General features: G+C 36.1%; 1 protein-coding gene and 1 long non-coding RNA gene across 5 annotated transcripts in view; one reads left to right on the top strand and one right to left on the bottom strand.

Annotated features, from left to right (window-relative positions):
- Window positions 1-7,314: 7,314 nt before the first annotated feature.
- Window positions 7,315-10,758, bottom strand: LOC126162053 (uncharacterized). The gene is made up of 3 exons (XR_007534993.1): window positions 10,551-10,758; window positions 10,296-10,433; window positions 7,315-10,188 (listed from the first exon to the last, which is right to left on the bottom strand). It is a non-coding gene; the product is annotated as an uncharacterized LOC126162053 (long non-coding RNA).
- A 378-nt stretch (window positions 10,759-11,136) lies between these two features.
- The window catches only part of LOC126162050 (uncharacterized), a 60,242-nt gene continuing 51,020 nt past the window's right edge, over window positions 11,137-20,358 (top strand). For 3 of the 4 annotated variants that reach the window (XR_007534987.1, XM_049918294.1, XM_049918291.1), the window contains exons 1-2: window positions 11,137-11,300; window positions 14,183-14,336. The gene's annotated coding sequence lies outside the window, so the exon portion shown is untranslated. The remainder of the gene's footprint in view (window positions 11,301-14,182; window positions 14,337-20,358) is intronic. The other variant, XM_049918292.1, reaches the window with a different exon arrangement.

Here is a 20,358-nt window from a genome sequence, read left to right as displayed (position 1 = left end):
GCAAGAAATACTTTTGCTTTTGGGATAATTTTCAATATGCAATCAGTCAGGCACATAGCTCTGGCAAGTATGCTTTGTGTTGAATCTCCTCTGAAGTATTTTCTAACATATAAACTGTCACAAGACCACATAGAGCTTTGGAACAATACAAATGCATACCAGTTCAAATGTGCCATGAGAAAGTTGCTCTTGGGTAACAGTGTCACTGCAATGAATGGGAATTGCTCAAATTTTAATGTGTGTTGTTTGCCACCTGTTTATGATTTTCATGCAAGAAAGCATGTAGTATAAAGTGATGAAAGTGCTGCAGAAAATGAAGTAGAGAAGTGGTGTGCACTTCTTGATGATAAGTTGATGATTAAGTTCTCATTTTACAAGCAAAACATACTGTATTATATTGCAGGGTATATGTCATTGCACCTTTCAAGGGAGATCACATGCAAAGACTGTCTTCACATACTGAAGCCACCAGTAGTTAAATCTGCATTAGAATGTGATTCTCTCTATGCTTTTCCCAATATGGCGAATAAAAATGCATTTGTAAATTTTGTTAAAACAAGTGACTGTGTGTACTCTGTTGTAGAATACTCAAACTGTTTCAGATGTTTCTGATTGCTGGGGATATGCGACAGAAATGCTGATGGGTGTGACATTTTGACAGATTTTTTAGAACTATTTTGTCCATAGATTTGTTGTTGTGTAATGATGAACTTCAAAAGATGAATCACATTGAAGTAAAATTAACTCTTTATGTCCTGTGTAGATATTGTAACAAAATTATAATTGTTTATTATACAAGCTTATATTAAGATGTTTGGTGTTACAAAATATGCACTTGCATTAAAAACAGGTGATTTGTGTGAAATTAATGAAAAAAAAATGTTCTGAGACTTATTTGACAGATGGCTTTAAGTGTGACAAAATGTTTCCCTCAATAGCTATGTCAATTTGAATTTTTCACTTTAAGAAAACAGTTTAATCACAGGATGGGTGTAATCTAATGGAGTATGCAGTGGCCCTATGTTTCAAACAGTAATGTTTGTGGATACTCTGCAACATAAGAGCAATAAAATTGTTACTCTGTTAATTCTTGTTTTAATACTCCCTAGAACGAACACAATGTTCCAATTGATCGTGAGCATTCTTATTACTTTAGAACCTAATTTTCTGAATTTTGTCTTTATTCTGCTAGGATGTCTTTCTATTATATTTTGCTGTGTTGAGGAAGGGAGGGGGGAATGCAAATATCTTTCTAGCACTACAAAGTACAAAATACAGTGATTACAGGTACACTTTGAAATCTAGGAAATTTCAGTATTCATGTTACATGCCTAATTTTCATCAACATTTACCTTAATTATACAGTTACACTTTTTGCTGATTTGAACTGCGTACAAGTTAAAAAGATTTTGTTTGGTCATAGTAATAAAAGCATTTCATTTTGTTAGTTCATATGTCCCATACGAAACTGAAATTATCAAGTTATGATGACTAAGGAAGGAAATAACATTAAGGAATCTTACTTCACAGAAATTGTGCAAAAAATGGTTACACTTTTTGCTAGTTAACTTTAAAATAAACCATTTAGTTTTCCATTAAGAGTGAAAGCAGTTGCACGAGTCACGTAAAGAACAAAGCTTCCCATAGGGAACTAAAGTATTTTACGTTTGTGTTATTGCAGACCCAAAGTATTGTGATCTTCATATTTCTATTTAAAAAAGTTTGTAACTCAAATTCACAGACATTTTGGAATCTGTACATACATGTGTGTAGCATGGTACTTTTCATGTGGCATGTGGAACCTTTAATTTTCTGTTTTAAATATAATTCATTTCATGAATTACCTTTAATACCAACACTGTCTGAATGCATTATTTACCATTTAGAAGAAGAAATATTAGTATACAGAATAACAAACCTCATGAAAAATGGGAGAGATTGTTCTGTACAGAACTTGGAATGGCTCTTTATCAATTGCAGGTAAAACGAAGGCTTCTATTAAATGTTCAAAGAACCAGTCAGTACCTCTTCATTTGCCATAGAGGTGATAAAGTAATAAAACAATTTACTTTTTTCAGAATTTCTGCTAAGTATTAAAAGTGTGAAGACCTATTCAATTAGTATTTGCTTTACCAATAACCTGTAGTACAAGCACACCTATAAGCAGGTAATTATGGGAGTTAAGAGTTACGTAAAAAATTAAAGATACTGACTTATTACTTGCTCACAAAGCATTGTAGTTGCTGTACAGTTTATGCTGTATGTGGTGTACCCAATGTGATTCCTGGAGGACATAATATGCTGTTATCCTATGGGAGTGCACTAGTACCACACCTATTGAAAGTATATTTTGCTGTGGAATAGTTGTATCAGATGTCTGTGCCAGAAAACAAATCTCCACTGTGACACCCTCATGTTCTTGGTATGCTATTAGCTATTATTACAGGAATACTCTTCACATGGAGGAGGAAGCATAGTGAGATTTTCTTTTTCATCATTTCCAACATTGTACACAACTTTCTTGCACTTTTATGTTATCACATTTTTCCCTTGATAATGGAGGAGAGAGAGAGGGAGAAAAAAAAATTAAGCGAGCTTTCACAAAAACTGAAAACTCTACTTGTGTCATTTGTTATTTTCAAAATGTTACTCTTTCCAAATACTGTTCTATTTCTTCAAACCAATTTTGAATATCTCAGATTATTACATATTATTTACTGTACACTGTTCACCAATAATTCTGTTGTTACCGAATAGTTTGTAATGTGGCACTACCTTTGTGCCACTGGTATTGGCTAGTGTACTTTTGCAGATAAGAAAATCGACTGGACTAGAATGTCCTGTCAGTATAGGACAATATGGACCTTTTTACACTAAATTTGCATTATAATGTCACCCTTGTCTCACACAGATTGGAGCAGCCATTGGGGTGCCTGTCTGGCCAGCTTCTGCAGCTTTCACTTTCAGGTTTGTTTTTTGCTTGGGCCGTATACTGACAACCAGTCATTCCAGTGATTGACACCATGTCAAAGACTGGAACCAACATTCACAGAAATAAAATTCCATGGTTGTAATTCAAAGTGTAATTAATTTTGCTCACTGACATGTTTTGTATTCAATTTTAAAATAAAACCATGGTACCAGTCATTGTTTGGATGTCAGACTGGAAAATTACAGTTTTAAGACACCCCAGCCTTAAAATTAACAGCTGTGATCGAGGTTATTTTCAACAAGTTCCTTCACTTCCTACATCATGGATCAGTCCAATATATTATTACTAGACTTAACTTCCAAATGATACAAGTCATGCATTTAAGAGGAGCCTTAACGTTGGCCTTTGTGTTTCTCTCATTTAAATGTATTTCTTGTCTCGTATCAAAGACTGAAGCACTGTTAAAAACTGGTGCTTCTACCTTATCAGTCAGTTAAAATACACCGTGTCATGTACAGGCGTTAATAAAATCATGGCATTTAAATTTCTGATCAAAGAGAGAGCCAAATTTGTAAGTGCATGTTGCAATTACAGTGTCAGCATATATGCAGATCAGTAATGCATCACTTCAGATAAAGAAAAAAATTATTTTTTTTCGTTTATACGTAAGTAATACTTAAATAGTTCAGTTGTAATTTCTGTGGTCAGTAAAGATACCCCTAAGCAAACGATGTCAACTTTTTTTCAAGAGACGTCGTCACTGTTTTCCACACTTGACTTTCCGAATTATACCTGTAGTTAAAAGCTTTGGCAAGTAAGTTAATTTGTTGACCTCCATTGAATCTTAAACAGTGTTTTAAAACGGGCAAATAAGTAAAGCACTCGTAAAATTAATAGTAAACAATTTATAGGTCAGCTTGTCAAACTTTAAAAACACACTCAAATTTAGCAATTTCATAGCAGAACTGTCACTGTTTTTTCTCGCTGGATTAGAAACACTTCATTATGTTGACGTGTAGATATCTAGAACATCCAATATAAAATACTTATGAGGGCGCAGAACGAAAAACATTTTCATCCGTGTTTTGACACTTCGCTTTTTGTCAAATTCAGATATGGCGGACACTCAATGATACGATGATCTCTTGACCGGCACGCGCTAGAGCCATCTATCGGTAGGTCCGGTAGTTGAGCATCCCTCATTTCGCTAGCTTTAGACGCCTGTTCTAAAGCTAGCGAAATGAGGGATGCTCAACTACCGGACCTACTGATAGATGGCTCTAGCGCGTGCCGGCAAGAGATCATATCATTGAATGTCCGCCATATCTGAATTTGGCAAAAAACGAAGTGTCAAAACAAGGATGAAAATGTTTTCGTTCTGCGCCCTCATAAGTATTTTATATTGGATGTTCTAGATATCTACACGTCAACATAATGAAGTGTTTCTAATCTAGCGAGAAAAAACAGTGACAGTTCTGCTATGAAATTCCTAAATTCGAGTGTGTTTTGAAAATTTGACAAGCTGGCCTATAAATTGTTTACTATTTTATGAGTGCTTTACTTATTTGCCCGTTTTAAAACACTATTTAAGATTCAATGGAGGTCAACAAATTACCTTACTTGCCGAAGCTTTTAACTACAGGTATAATTCGGAAAATCAAGTGTGGACAATAGTGAAGACGTCTCTTGAAAAAAAGTTGACATCGTTTGCTTAGGGGTATCTCTACTGACTGACAACAGAAATTACAACTGAACTATTAAAGTATTGCTTACTTATAAACGGAAAAATTGTTATTTTTCTTTATCTGAAGTGATGCATTACCGATCTGTATATATGCTGACACTGTAATTGCAGTATGCACTTACGAATTTGGCTCTCTCTTTGATCAGTAATTTAAATGCCATGATTTTATTAACGCCTGTACATGACACGGTGCATTTAAACTGAGTGATATGGTAGAAGCACCAGTTTTTAACAGTGCTTCCGTCTTTGATACGATACAAGAAATACATTTAAATGAGACAAACACAAAGCCCATCGTAAAGGATCCTCTTAAATGCATGACTTCTGTCATTTGGAAGTTAAGTCTAGTGATAATATTATATTGGACTGATCCATGATGATGTAGGAAGTGATGGAACTTGTTGAAAATAATCTCGATCACAGCTGTTAATTTTAAGGTTGGGGTGTCTTAAAACTGTAATTTTCCAGTCTGACACCCAAACAATTGTAAAATTGAATTCAAAACATGTCAGTGAGCAAAATTAATTACACTTTGATTACAACCATAGAATTCTATTTCTGTGAATCTTGGTTCCAGTCTTTGACATGGTGTCAATCACTGGAATGACTGGTTGTCAGTATACGGCCCAAGCAAAAAACAAACCTGAAAGTGAAAGCTGCAGAAGCTGGCCAGACAGGCACCCCAATGGCTGCTCCAATCTGTGTGAGACAAGGGTGACATTATATTGCAAATTTAGTGTAAAAAGGTCCATATTGTCCTATACTGACAGGACATTCTAGTCCAGTCGATTTTCTTATCTGCAAAAGTACACTAGCCAATACCAGTGGCACAAAGGTAGTGCCACATTACAAACTATCTGGTAACAACAGAAGTATTGGTGGACAATGTACAGTAAATAATATGTAATAACCTGAGAAATTCAAAATTGGTTTGAAGAAATAGAACAGTATTTGGAAAGAGAGTAACATTTTGAAAATAACAAATGACACAAGTAGAGTTTTCAGTTTTTATGAAAGCTCGCTTAAATTTTTTTTTCCCCTCTCTCTCTTCGATTATCAAGGGAAAAATGTGATAACATAAAAGTGCAAGAAAATTGTGTACAATGTTGGAAATGATGAAAAAGAAAATCTCACTATGCTTCCTCCTCCATGTGAAGAGTATTCCTGTAATAATAGCTAATAGTATACCAAGAACATGAGGGTGTCACAGTGGAGATTTGTTTTCTGGTACAGACATCTGATACAACTATTCCACAGCAAAACGTACTTTCAATTGGTGTGGTACCAGTGCACTCCCATAGGATAACAGAATATTATGTCCTCCAGGAATCACATTGGGTACACCACATACAGCATAAACTGTACAGCAACTACAATGCTTTGTGAGCAAGTAATAACAGTCAGTATCTTTAATTTTAACATAACTCTTGACTCCCATAATTATCTGCTTATAGGTGTGCTTGTACTACAGGTTATTGGTAAAGCAAATACTAATTGAATAGGTCTTCACACTTTTAATACTTAGCAGAAATTCTGAAAAAATTAAATTGTTTTATTACTGTATCACCTCTATGGTGAATTACGAGGTACTAACTGGTTTCTTTGCACATTTAATAGAAGCCTTCTTTTTGACCTGCTATTGATAAAGAGCCATTCCAAGTTCTGTACAGAACAATCTCTCGCATTTTTCTTGAGGTTTGTTATTCTGTACACTAATATTTCTTCTTCTAAATGGTAAATACTGCATTCAGACAGTGCTGGTATTAAAGGTAATTCATGAAATAAATTATATTTAAACCAGAAAATTAAAGGTTCCACATGGCACATGAAAAGTACCTTGCTACACACATGTATGTACTGATTCCAAAATGTCTGCGAATTTGAGTTACAAACCTTTTTAAATAGAAATATGAAGATCACAATACTTTGGGTCTGCAATAACTCAAACGTAAACTACTTTAGTTCCCTGTGGGAAACTTTGTTCTTTACGTGACTCGTGCAACTGCTTTCACTCTTAATGGAAAGCTAAATAGTTTATGTTAAAGTTAACTAGCAAAAAGTGTGACCATTGTTACATAATTTCTGTGAGGTAAGATTCCTTAATTTCATTTCCTTCCTTTGTCATCATAACTTGATAATTTCAGTTCCGTATGGGACATATGAACTAACAAAATGAAATGCTTTTAGTACTATGACCAAACAAAATCTTTTTAACATGTAGTACACAGTTCAAATCAGCAAAAAGTGTAACCGTATAATTAAGGTAAATTTTGATGAAACTTAGGCATGTAACATGAATACTGAAATTTCCTAGATTTCCACGTGTACCTGTAATCACTGTATTCTGTACTTTGTAGTGTTAGAAAGATAATTCTATATGATTATTTGCATTCTCTTCCCTCCCCCCCCCCCCCCCCCTCAACACAGGAAAATATAATAGAAAGACATCCTAGCAAAATGAAGACAAAATTCAGAAAATTAGGTTTTGCCTGACTCAGGCTCCCTTATTCTAGAATGGTTATAAAGTAATAAGAATGCTTATGATCAATTGGAACATTGTGTTCATTATAGGAAGTATTAAAACAAGAATTAACAGAGTAACAATTTTATTGTTCTTATGTTGCAGAGTATCCACAAACATTACTGTTTGAAACATAGGGCCACTGCATACTCCATTAGATCACACCCATCCTGTGATTAAACTGTTTTCTTAAAGTGAAAAATTCAAGTTAACATAGTTATTGAGGGGAAATATTTTTTCACACTGAAAGCCATCTGTCAAATAAGTCTCAGAACATTGTTTTTTTTTCATTAATTTCACACAAATCAACCGTTTTTAATGCAAGTGCATATTTTGTAACACCAAACATCTTAAAATAAGCTTATATAATAAACAATTATAATTTTGTTACAATATCTACACAGGGCGTAAAGACTTAATTTTACTTCAATGTGATTCATCTTTTGAAGTTCATCATTACACAACAACAAATCTATGGACAAAATAGTTTTAGAAAATCTGTCAAAATGTCACACCCATCAGCATGGAATGTCCCATTACATAATTTTTCCAATTTGATCACTATACATGATTAAACAATATGAGTTTATTTAACTTCTGCCTTATACTTGATTTGTTGTTTAAAATTTTCTCAGCAGGCTTTTTTTCCACATGTTTTTAAGCGTATGCAGGAGTATAGGGATGCAATCTTACAAACAAGTTGAGTCTGATGTAAGTCCTCAATCCTAATTTCATAATGGTAATCATGACCAAGAGCAGGAAATGTGTAATCTACAAATTTATTTTTAACACAATGCAAAATCTTGGCCTGTATATATTTCTGTCGCATATTCCCAGCAATCACAAACATCTGAAACAGTTTCTGAGTATTCTACAACAGAGTACACGCAGTCACTTGTTTTAACCAGTTTTCCCCGGTTAACAAAATTTACAAATGCAGTTTTATTGGCCATATTGGGAAAAGCATAGAGAGAATCACATTCTAATGCGGATTTAACTACTGGTGGCTTCAGTATGTGAAGACAGTCTTTGCATGTGATCTGCCTTGAAAGGTGCAATGACACATACCCTGCAATATAATAGAGTATGCTTTACTTGTGAAATGAGAACTTAATCTTATCATCAAGAAGTGCACACCACTCCTCTACTTCATTTTCTGCAGCACTTTCATCACTTTCTATTACATGCTTTCTTGCATGAAAATCATAAACAGGTGGCAAACAACACACATTAAAATTTGAGCAATTCCCCTTCATTGCAGTGACACTGTTACCCAAGAGCAACTTTCTCAGGGCACATTTGAGCTGGTATGAATTTGGATTGTTGTTCCAACCACATCTGGACCGAATGCAGGGGAAAAAAAGCTCTATGTGGTCTTGTGACAGTTTATATGTTAGCAAATACTTCAAAGGAGATTCAACACTAAGCATACTTGTCAGAACTAGGCGCCTTACTGATTGCATATTGAAAATTATCCCAAAAGCAAAAGTATTTCTTGCATGGAGCAGCAATGGAACACCAATGATTTTTAAGCTTTTGATATAATTTTCAGTGTGTCTGAAAATACCAACGTGTTGTGTGATGTCCTTAGGTTAGTTAGGTTTAAGTAGTTCTAGTGGACTGATGACCATAGATGTTAAGTGTCATAGTGCTCAGAGCCATTTGAATCATTTTTTTATTTTTTTTTTTTTTTTAAATACCAAGCCAATAAGATTTGTTGTCAAGTCTCAGGGGGCTCTTATACCCTTTACCTAATGGAGTTCTGGAGTTCAGAATATCAAAAATCCTACCAATATAATACAAAAATTCTACTGTTGCTTCACTTCCTTTAATATTTGGATCACCAACCCTCCTCAAAAACTCTATACTATCTGCCACACTAGAATTCAAAGTCTGTGGAGCTAATGAAACATTCATTTTTCTATTTACATAACTTATATGTTGTCCTGATAGTTTGTTGACAAATGTCATACCTTCTTGTTGTACCTTGTTCAGTTGCTCAATGAAATGCCATCTAATAATGCCAGTTGGAGACTCAATAGCAGATACTTCTGCTAGAGCATTTCTGGCAAACTTAATCATATGACATGTCCAAGATACAATAAACATTGTAGCTTTTAAAATCACCCTTGGAAAAATTTAAAGTACAGCCAAGTGTACGTAAAGTGCTTACATTTACCTTGCAGCCATCACATGTAACACCAAACCCTAATGCCAGAACTATGCAGCCTCTCTAAAGCAGATTTTATAAGTGTGGCCAGATTATTTGCCTGTACACCGTTGATAAAGAAATATGCAATCGGGCATATAAATTTGCCTTTAATAGAGACAAGCATGAAAACCAGAGCCTCAGATGCCTCTATTACTTCTTTTGACTGAGGCACTTCCCCACCAAACTCTAAAAAACCTGTGTATTGCCTAGTTCCTTGGTCCCAAACTACTTGCTTCCTAATTGCCACACTGTCTACAATTAGACATGAATTGCTGAACTGGTCCCTTATGATTGGGTTCGAATCAACGTACTTAAAAACATCTTTTAAGAAGCCAGTTTCACAGTTGACACTTGCCACCCATTTAGAAATCAATGATTCATGGGTCAGAGGCATTAATTTTTGCAGGTATTCATATGTTGCTGGTGAATAAAAGTACACAATCATCGCAAACATTTTCACATTTGTTGTGTATCAATTACCCTTTGATAAGAGAGAGTTGTCCACTAAATTGCACACTAATTCCACTTGTGTTCCTTTCTGATGATTGAGGAAGTTATGTAACTTCTCAGGAAGATGCCCCTTCTTCTTCAATGAACTTATGATGTCATCCATGGAAAACACTTTCTTCTCTCTTCTTCGAAGTTTTTCACGGACACACTTCAGTTTACGTTTTAATTCGTGCACACTGTCTGAGAAAAAATTGCAAGTTTCGGTCGCCTTGTCTTCCATTTCTACTCGACTGTATACCACAATCAATTACTTGAGAACCAACTGCACTCTGAAATAAAGAAATAATTTCGTTACATATGATTGAAATAACTCAAGGCTTGATGAAAAAATATTATAAGAAAACTTTGGGGGGTGTGAAAACATCCTTATACTAACGTTTTCAACACAATTCGCAGCTTCTGCGTTGGATAAATGGGGCATGCTTTCCACGGAAGAATTCTCATTGACAACATTCTCCACGCAATCAGTAGCTTCTGCAGAGGGCAAATCAAGCACGGATTCCAGGACAGAACGCTAAAAACAAAAATATGGAACTGTGTTACAACATTGCTTAGACCTATGTAGTCCATTTGTGTCCGTACGAAATAAATTCACAAAAGCACACACATAGCAAGGAAATTAATTAGCTACCTCAAATGGAGAAGCATCGTTGTCACTCAAAATCCCAACATGTCGTCGTGGCTGTTTATTTGGTGGCATCAAATGTGTCGGAAAGTCAAAAACTGATGGCACTGCTTCGGGTTTGAGACGTTTCTTCCACGCTCCAGGGCTCACTACGTAATCATCTTGTCGGAAAAGGCTTCCGCAAAGAAAACTGCAATACGTAGGTTTAAAATCTTTCCGCTTCACGGAAGTAATCCACTTCTTTAGCAGCCCTGGGTGCTTTAGAGGAAACCTGTTCAAAAACATCGAATTAACAAACGCACTAAGTCTGTATTGTTGTCGTATTGTATCGATAGTCCTATTACCTGTGAAATGGTAAGTCACTTTCCTTACTTCATCGCTTCGTACAATTGAAAGCGGAACAAGAAATCACCATTTCGATAATCCTTAATTCCTTATACACCGTACAGACCGAGAGAAACTTCTTGATAAATTCAAATATGGCGGGCAATACAGACGACAGTAATCAGCTGGTAGAGCCATCTATCGGTAGGCCCGGTAGTTGAGCATCCCTCATTTCGCTAGCTTTATAGACGCCTGTTACATGCTCTCTGGTGACTTGTGACGTCATTGTTCAAATGTTCAAAGCCGACGGGTTGTATCCCCAGCTACACTAGACCGGTAGACCCGAATATTTTATGAATTGCCAAGGTATATGTGTAGTCTGTGGTTGTATCCCCAGCTACACTAGACCCGAATATTTTATGAATTGACAAGGTATGTGTGTAGTCTGAAAATGCGAAGTGTAATTTCGATGTACTAGTTTGCTTATTAAACTTTTATCGTTTTGTAATATGCCTTTGGAGATATGATATTTGTTTATGTTTTTTGCTACACTGGACCCGAATATTCTATGAATTGACAAGGTATGTGTGATGGTATGTCTTCCGTAGTCTGAAAATGCGAAGCGTAATTTCGATGTACTAGTTTGCTTATTAAACTTTTATCGTTTTGTAATATGCCTTTGGAGATATGATATTTGTTTATGTTTTTTGCTACACTGGACCCGAATATTCTATGAATTGACAAGGTATGTGTGATGGTATGTCTTCCGTAGTCTGAAAATGCGAAGCGTAATTTCGATGTACTAGTTTGCTTATTAAACTTTTATCGTTTTGTAATATGCCTTTGGAGATATATTTGTTTGTTTTTTGCAATGACAAGAAACCGCATTAAATGCATAATTGTTTGTTGAGCTAGGTACACTGTTAGCGGATATGTGGTACCGAAAATTCTGCTGGACCCAAAAAGTCCATCTTAGTCCAGCTCAGATTTTGCGGATGTTCTATGACGCTCTCCGTTGAGTAAAAAATCCTGTTAAAATTACTGTTGCTACGACGACAGTGTCCGAACTTGGAATTTTAACGAACGTGATTTGCTCCAAGGAGAGGCAGGAATTTTGCCTTTCGTTAACCTATCTTCCAAGCTAAGTCTTGGGGTCAGTATTGTCTCGCGTGTCCCAACATTTCTACGGAATCCAAACTGATCTTCCACGAGGTCAGCGTCTACCAGTTTTTCCATTCGTCTGTAAAGAATTTGTGTTAGTATTTTGCAACCGTGACTTATTTAACTGATAGGCCTAGTTAGATAATTTTCGCACCTGTCAACACTTGCTTTCTTTGGGATTGGAATTAGCCTATTATATGCTTCTTGAAGTCTGAGGGTATTTCACCCCTGTATACATCTTGCTCACCAAATGATAGTTTTGTCATGGCTGGCTCCCCCAAGGCTGTCAGTGCTATGTCAAATTCTTCACGCAATATCATATCACCCATTTCATCTTCATCTACGTCCTCTTCCATTTCCATAAGAAATGTCAACTACATCAACCTTGTATAGACCCTGTATACACTCCTACCACATTTCTACCTTCTCTTCTTTGCTTAGAACTGGTTTTCCATTTGAGCTCTTTCTATTCATACAAGTGATTCTCTTCTCTCCAAAGGTCTCTAATTTTCATGTAGGCAGTATCTATCTCACCCCCTAGCGGTATATGCCTCTACATCCTATGTTTGTCCTCTAGACATCCCTGCCTAGTCATTTTGCTCTTCCTGACAATCTCATTTTTGAGACTTTTGTATTCCTTTTTGCCTGCTTCATTTACTGCATTTTTATATTTTCTCCTTTCATCAATTAAAATCAATATCTCTTCTGTTACCCAAGGGTTTCTACTAGCCCTCTTTTTTTTTTATCTAGTTGATCCTCTGCTACCTTCACTATTTCATCTCTCAAAGCTACCCATTCTTCGTGTACTGTATTTCTTTCCTCCATTCTTGTCAATCGCTCCGTAATAGTCTCTCTGAAGCTCTCTACAACCTCTGGTTCTTTCAGTTTATCCAGATCCCATCTTCTTAAATTCCCACCGTTTTGCAGTTTCTTTAGTTTTAATCTACAGTTCATAACCAATAGATTGTGGTCAGAGTCCACATCTGCCTCTGGAAATGTATTACAATTTAAAACCTGGTTCCTAAATCTCTGTCCTACCATTATATGATGTATCTGAAACCTTCCAGTGTCTCCAGGCCTCTTCCTTTTATATAGCCTTCTTTCATGATTCTTAAACCAGGTGTTAGCTATGATTAAGTTATGCTTTGCACAAAATTTTACCAGATTACTTCCTCTTCATTCCTTATCCCTAGTCCATGTTCACCTACTACTTTTCCTTTTCGTACTATCGAATTCCAGTCCCCCATGAATATTAAATTTTCATCTACCATAACTATTTGAATAATTTATTTTATTGCATCATACATTTCTTCAATCTCATCTGCTGAGCTACTTGATATATAAACTTGTACTGCTGTGGTAGGTGTGGGCTTTGTATCTATCTTGGCTACAATAATGCATTCTCTATCCTGTTTTTAGTAGCTTATCTGCATTCCTGTTTATTTTATTCATTATTAAACCAACTCCTGCATTCTCTTATTTGATTTTGTATTTATAACGCTGTATTCACCTGACCAGAAGTCTTTTTCCTCCTGCCACTGTATTTCACGAATTTCCTCTATATCTAACTTTAACCTATCCGTTTCCCTTTTTAAATTTTCTGTCTGACATTCGACAGTCCGATTCGTAGAATGCCAGTTCTGTTTCTGCTGACAGTGACGACCTCCTGAATAGTTCCCACGTGGAGATCCGAATGGGTTGCTGTTTTACATCTGGAATATTTTGCCCACCCAAGAGAATGCCATCATCATTTTACCGTAGAGTAAAGCTGTGTGTCCTCGTTAAATATTACGGCTGTAGTTCCCCCTTGCTTATAGTCATTCACAGTACCAGTACAGCTAGGTCGTTTTTGTTGATGTTACAAGGCCAGATCAGTCAATCATTCAGACTGTTGCCCCTGGAACTATTGAAAGGCTGCTAGCACTGTTCATTAACCACAATTTTGTCTGGACTCTCGACAGATACCCCTCCGTTGTGATTGTAACTACGGTATGGCTATCATTTCCTTTCCACCAGTCTCAAGGTCCTTGGTTCATGGTGGTTACTACCCGTTTTACATCATCACAATCAGTCCTAAGACGGTAATGGTATTGTTAGCAGACTGTGATTTATGATGCAAATAATTACAATGTTCATAATTCGTTAATTTACAGAAACATATGACATTGCATATACAGGAAGGAGGAGCAATGACTCAAAGATAGACCGCACCAAGCAGGCGCAATGACAAAAACGGAATAAGGAGCCAGTTTACCAACATACCAACATTACCACGTTAGCTGGTGACAATTTCACCTTATTCATAAGGTACATGTGTTGCTCTCTAACAAGTGGTGTAGTTACCAACAGGCATTTCCTTTGACTGCAAGTACTTAACAACAAACACATTTCTTTTTACACATTAGTAAAAGAAAATGTTCTGTTCCACTAACATCTTTCGGGTTGACAGAAGCGTCTGATCCCATGCGCCTGCTTTGACCCGTGACGTAAGGGTGTTGTCGTGTGCGACGTCATGACGGCGCGGAGTTAGGTTTGTGAGTGTGGCGTGTTTGTAGATGTCGTCATGCTGTGCTCTCTGGTGGTATGTTCAGAGTTTTCGTTTGTGTGGTGTAATGGGCTCAGTTTGCTTTTGCTCATTGTCCAGAATTGTTAGTGTCGGCTGTGTTTGTAGTGTAATTAATTTCAGTGAGTTAACAATTTTGTGTGAAGGTTAATGTAGTGTTGTTCGCTGTACATGGTGTGGTAATTTTAGTAAAATTAATGTGGTGGTGTTTATGTTCACGAATGGATATGACGGATAAAATTAACAGTGCGCAGGTCAAGGGAAGTGTTAGATCCCAATGTGTGACTGTGTATGTCGATATTGGTATCGAGAGATGTTTTTGAGCTATATAGGCCAAGGGAAGTGTTTGATCCTAACTTATGGGATCGGGAGCTGCTGTTGAGCTATATAGGTCAAGAGAAGTGTCAGATTCCAGATGATATTGTGTTTAGTGGTATTTGTGGAGTTTTGTGATGGTATTTTCGTCGTTTTGTGTGGTTTGTATGTGGGTGGGTGTATAAATTTGTTTATATTTAGTTTGCCCCCACCCAAAAACACCCCATTTCCCGCACTTGTCCCATTAGTGTCATTAGGCTTTTTGTGGAAAGAGAGAGTGTGTGTGTGTGTGTGTGTGTGTGTGTGTGCGCGCTTGTTTTTCGATGTATTTTCGTTCTCATAATGTGTATGTACCGACTTTATATGTGCCATATTGGAATCGTGGTTTATGGTCGTTTCCGCCATATTTGTGACGTCATGGGTCAAAGCAGACGGGCGGGATTGGACGCTTCCGTATTTCCCATCTTTCAGTATAGAATGTAACATAGTATTTTGTGAGAGTCTAATAGAACTCAGTCTGACATGTAAAATGATTATGTGGACTTGTGGTGCTTATTACTTAACAATTTTCCTATCCAGTGTATCCTCTTCCCCATTCTTTTACTTCTTCTTCTTCTTCCCCCAATTATTATTATTATTATTAACTTTTTTTTCTCAGACTTAAGTCTGGTTAAAAATGGAACGTGACGCGGACCTCGGTCAAGCGTGACTTCCTTGTAACTGTATGGTATATGTTATATTGCATTTAGGAACTTTCGGGTAATTGAACATGTATCAATAATTACAGATTTTTGTAGTTGTATATATATGTTTGGATGTAGCTGTATTGCATTGATGTACTGGTGAATATTGTGAGGTATGACTCCTGTAGTTGATAGTATAATTGGGATAATGTCTACTTTATCCTGATGCCACATGTCCTTGACTTCCTCAGCCAGTTGGATGTATTTTTCAATTTTTTCTCCTGTTTTCTTCTGTATATTTGTTGTGTTGGGTATGGATATTTCAATTAGTTGTGTTAATTTCTTCTTTTTATTGGTGAGTATGATGTCAGGTTTGTTATGTGTTGTTGTTTTATCTGTTATAATCGTTCTGTTCCAGTATAATTTGTATTCATCATTCTCCAGTACATTTTGTGGTGCATACTTGTATGTGGGAACGTGTTGTTTTATTAGTTTATGTTTTATGGCAAGTTGTTGATGTATTATTTTTGCTACATTGTCATGTCTTCTGGGGTATTCTGTATTTGCTAGTATTGTACATCTGCTTGTGATGTGATCTACTGTTTCTATTTGTTGTTTGCAAAGTCTGCATTTATCTGTTGTGGTATTGGGATCTTTAATAATATGCTTGCTGTAATATCTGGTGTTTATTGTTTGATCCTGTATTGCGATCATGAATCCTTCCGTCTCACTGTATATATTGCCGTTTCTTAGCCATGTGTTGGATGCGTCTTGATCTATGTGTGGCTGTGTTAGATGATACGGGTGCTTGCCGTGTAGTGTTTTCTTTTTCCAATTTACTTTCTTTGTATCTGTTGATGTTATGTGATCTAAAGGGTTGTATAAGTGGTTATGAAATTGCAATGGTGTAGCTGATGTATTTATATGAGTGATTGCTTTGTGTATTTTGCTAGTTTCTGCTCGTTCTAGAAAGAATTTTCTTAAATTGTCTACCTGTCCATAATGTAGGTTTTTTATATCTATAAATCCCCTTCCACCTTCCTTTCTGCTTAATGTGAATCTTTCTGTTGCTGAATGTATGTGATGTATTCTATATTTGTGGCATTGTGATCGTGTAAGTGTATTGAGTGCTTCTAGGTCTGTGTCACTCCATTTCACTACTCCAAATGAGTAGGTCAATACTGGTATAGCATAAGTATTTATAGCTTTTGTTTTGTTTCTTGCTGTCAATTGTTTTCAGTATTTTTGTTAGTCTTTGTCTATATTTTTCTTTTAGTTCTTCTTTAATATTTGTATTATCTATTCCTATTTTTTGTCTGTATCCTAGATATTTATAGGCATCTGTTTTTTCCATCGCTTCTATGCAGTCGCTGTGGTTATCCAATATGTAATCTTCTTGTTTAGTGTGTTTGCCCTTGACTATGCTATTTTTCTTACATTTGTCTGTTCCAAAAGACATATTTATATCATTGCTGAATACTTCTGTTATCTTTAGTAATTGGTTGAGTTGTTGATTTGTTGCTGCCAGTAGTTTTAGATCATCCATGTATATTATTATTATTATTATTATCACTTTTAAATAATCAACAAAGGAGGTATGCATTAGTTCTCATCTGTTATCGATCCAATAGCTTTTATTTTCTGATATGATGTGTGTGTCAACACTGGTGAAACAATTGTCGAAGAAAAACATGTGATTCAGGTACTGATTCTGGAATCATGTGGGTTAGGCCATATATTACCCTTGCACCTGAAGGCTCCTCTTTGTTGTCTGTCATTCCACAGGGTGAAAAATTGTAAAGAAAGCTATTGGAACTCATATGGCGCCTAATTTTAATCTAAATTTCATAGGTTTTGTGTCAGGGCAGTGTAGTGGTTAGCACATATGCCTAGTGAGCAGAAGACCCGGTTTTAAATCCCGTACAAATTTTCATTCATTACTTCAGTCGGTATATATACAGCAAAGATATTTCAAACTTGAAAAAGTCTCCGGAACCATATAATTTCATTTGCTTACAATATATTCAGTTCTGCACATCCAGGGGTACTGTGCCAATGATACATGTAACACATGGTGAGGAAATAATAAATGCATTTAGAATCATTACTGATCTTGGGGAAGATACAGATCAGTAAGTTGACATTTTTTGCGTATTTTCATTCAGTGTCATATAAATAATGTTCTGGGATAATCCATCTTTAAGAAAGTCTTCATTGCTCAAAAGTGTGCCGTAATAATAATATATAGAGCTCACCCATAATCATCTTGTAGACATCTGTGTAAGGAGTCAGGCACTCTGACTACTGCCTCAGTTATTTATTCCCTCATGTAGTTTATTATAAATAATACACTAAGGTTCAAAAGGAATAATGATGTACAAAATTACAGTACCAGATGGTAATGACATACATTATTCCATGTTAAGATTCTCTTTGGCTTGTTCCACATCATTACTATTTTTGTGCAAAATTATCCATGGATCTTGAAACTAACTTTCTGGAGGTGGCTGTTTACCAAAAGTTGAATGAAGCAATTCAATGTGGTTGTTGAGTTGGTCTCTTAAAATAATTTTCAAAAATTTTGTTTGTGGAAACCTGCACATAAAATTTCCATTTTTACACAGTGCTGTTTCTTTAAATATTCCCTGTAAAGAAACTAGTCAGGTGATGTCTGACCTACATTTGTTTTAAAAATAATAAATTTTAAAACAATGTTAGTGTCATGTCTCAGTAGTGTCATCTAGTGGTTGTTTGTAAAAAATTACAAAGTGATCCTTGTACAGACCCACACTGCTGACAAATAGTTTCAGAAAAGACTTCCATACACTTAAATGTATGTTAGATGTTAACATATTTCACAGTTTAGCTCAGCTTTTTTTGCTGTTGGCATTCTACATTTTATATTCATTTTATTTATGTTCTTCATACAACCTCTTGACAAGTCCATTCTGTATAATTGATCGTCATAGTTCTTCGCATATGCAGACAATTAGGTCCTCGGCAGACAATAAAGTTTTTTTCCCCCTGAATTTTAATTCCTTTTCCTTTACTGCTTGCTCTATGCATAGATTGGATAATATGAGACACAGGCTTCAGACCACTCAACCCTTGTCATGAATTAGTGCTTCTATTTCCTGCCCTTATTTTCATATTAATGCAGCCTGGTATCTGTTCATGTCATAGGTAAGCTTTTGTTGTCTGTATTTTATCTTCAATAACTTAAGAATTTCAAAGAGAGCATTCTAGTGAATGTTGTCAAAAGCTTTTTCAGCATCTGTAAATGCTAAATACACAGGTATTCTCATACATAACTTCTAAGACAGGTTGAATGGTTGATATTACCTCACACATATCTACATATACCTGGAACTGACCAACCTCAGGATGGACTTCTACCATTTGTTTCATTCTTCTGTAAGTAATTTGTTAGTATTCTAATAATGGAAATTTCTGGGTGGAAAAATATGTACAATAAGGGAAATACAAGTACTATACTCACCTAAAGCAAACTGATGTGTGGCACACAAAAACCTGCAACAGATAACTATATTCACACTAGCTATACTCACCTAAAGCAAACTGATGTGTGGCACACACAAAACCTGTAACAGAAAACTATATTCACACTAGCTTTTAAGCTCTTGTTATTTTTGTAGTAAAATATATATGTACATTCTCTCACACACACACACACACACACACACACACACACACACACACACACACACACACAACCATACAGACACCCAAAAGTACACTCCCTGGGTATCAGCAAGACTGTGCAGGTGGAGGTGGGGAGGCAATAGGGAAGGATGCATGAGGCACAGAGGGGTAGCAGGGTAGTGTGAGGTAGATGGTGTGTGTGTGTGTGTGTGTGTGTGTGTGTGTGTGTGTGTGTGAGAGAGAGAGAGAGACAGTGGTAAACGGATTAGTAGATATTTATGCCAGGGGGAGAGCACAGGGTGTGCTGAATTTGCAACTGCTTAGTTCAGAGAAACTTTTGCTGTGGGAAAGTGACATTTCTACTGTTGTAATTTGCAACATGTTTGGCAACTAGATAGTGAAATATGTGGTTTTGTCACAGTTTTTTGTGGTAGCTAATCAGTAGACAGTTCCTTAACTGTCATGCCCACATAGGATCCTGTACAGTAATTGCAGCATAGCTAATGTATGATATGACTGCCTTCACAGGTTGCCTTACCTTTAATTGCACAGAAGGGATGATGCCTATGAGTGGACCGTGGCAGGAGGCAGTGGGTGGTTGTATGGGACAGGTCTTGCACCTGGTTTGATCACTAGGGGATCTTCTGCATTTGTATATTTTCTTATTATGTCAATTCAGTTCAATACATTGTACCAAAAAAATAAATCATTCAAGAAAATTACTGAATTATGAGATGAACTGGTTTTCAGTAAAGTGAATATTGCTCAAATTCAATATTTTGTTATGTTGTGAAAACAATTCTGCTGGACTTCGCCATTATGCCTAGTTTTTCCTTTGCTGCCTTTACTGTTGTATCACCCAGAACCACCCATTCATCTTTTGCTATATACCCTTTTTCCCATTTTAGTTTCTTGCAGTCTGGTGTGCACACTGAAAATCTCAACAATCTCACATTATTTCAACTTATACAGCCTGTGTTTTGTAACTATTAAGGTAGCATAAGGATTTGTAAGGTTCTGAAAATGTTTTTCAGTTTAAAATTGGCTTTCATAATATGTCTTACCGTTATGTAAACTGAATCATCTCATTTTATCATCCATGTTT

This window comes from Schistocerca cancellata, chromosome 2, assembly GCF_023864275.1.
Source record: "Schistocerca cancellata isolate TAMUIC-IGC-003103 chromosome 2, iqSchCanc2.1, whole genome shotgun sequence".
Classification (NCBI taxonomy): domain Eukaryota; kingdom Metazoa; phylum Arthropoda; class Insecta; order Orthoptera; family Acrididae; genus Schistocerca; species Schistocerca cancellata.
The sequence above is the reverse complement of the archived record's forward strand: the minus strand, read 5'-3'. Positions and strand labels throughout refer to the sequence as shown.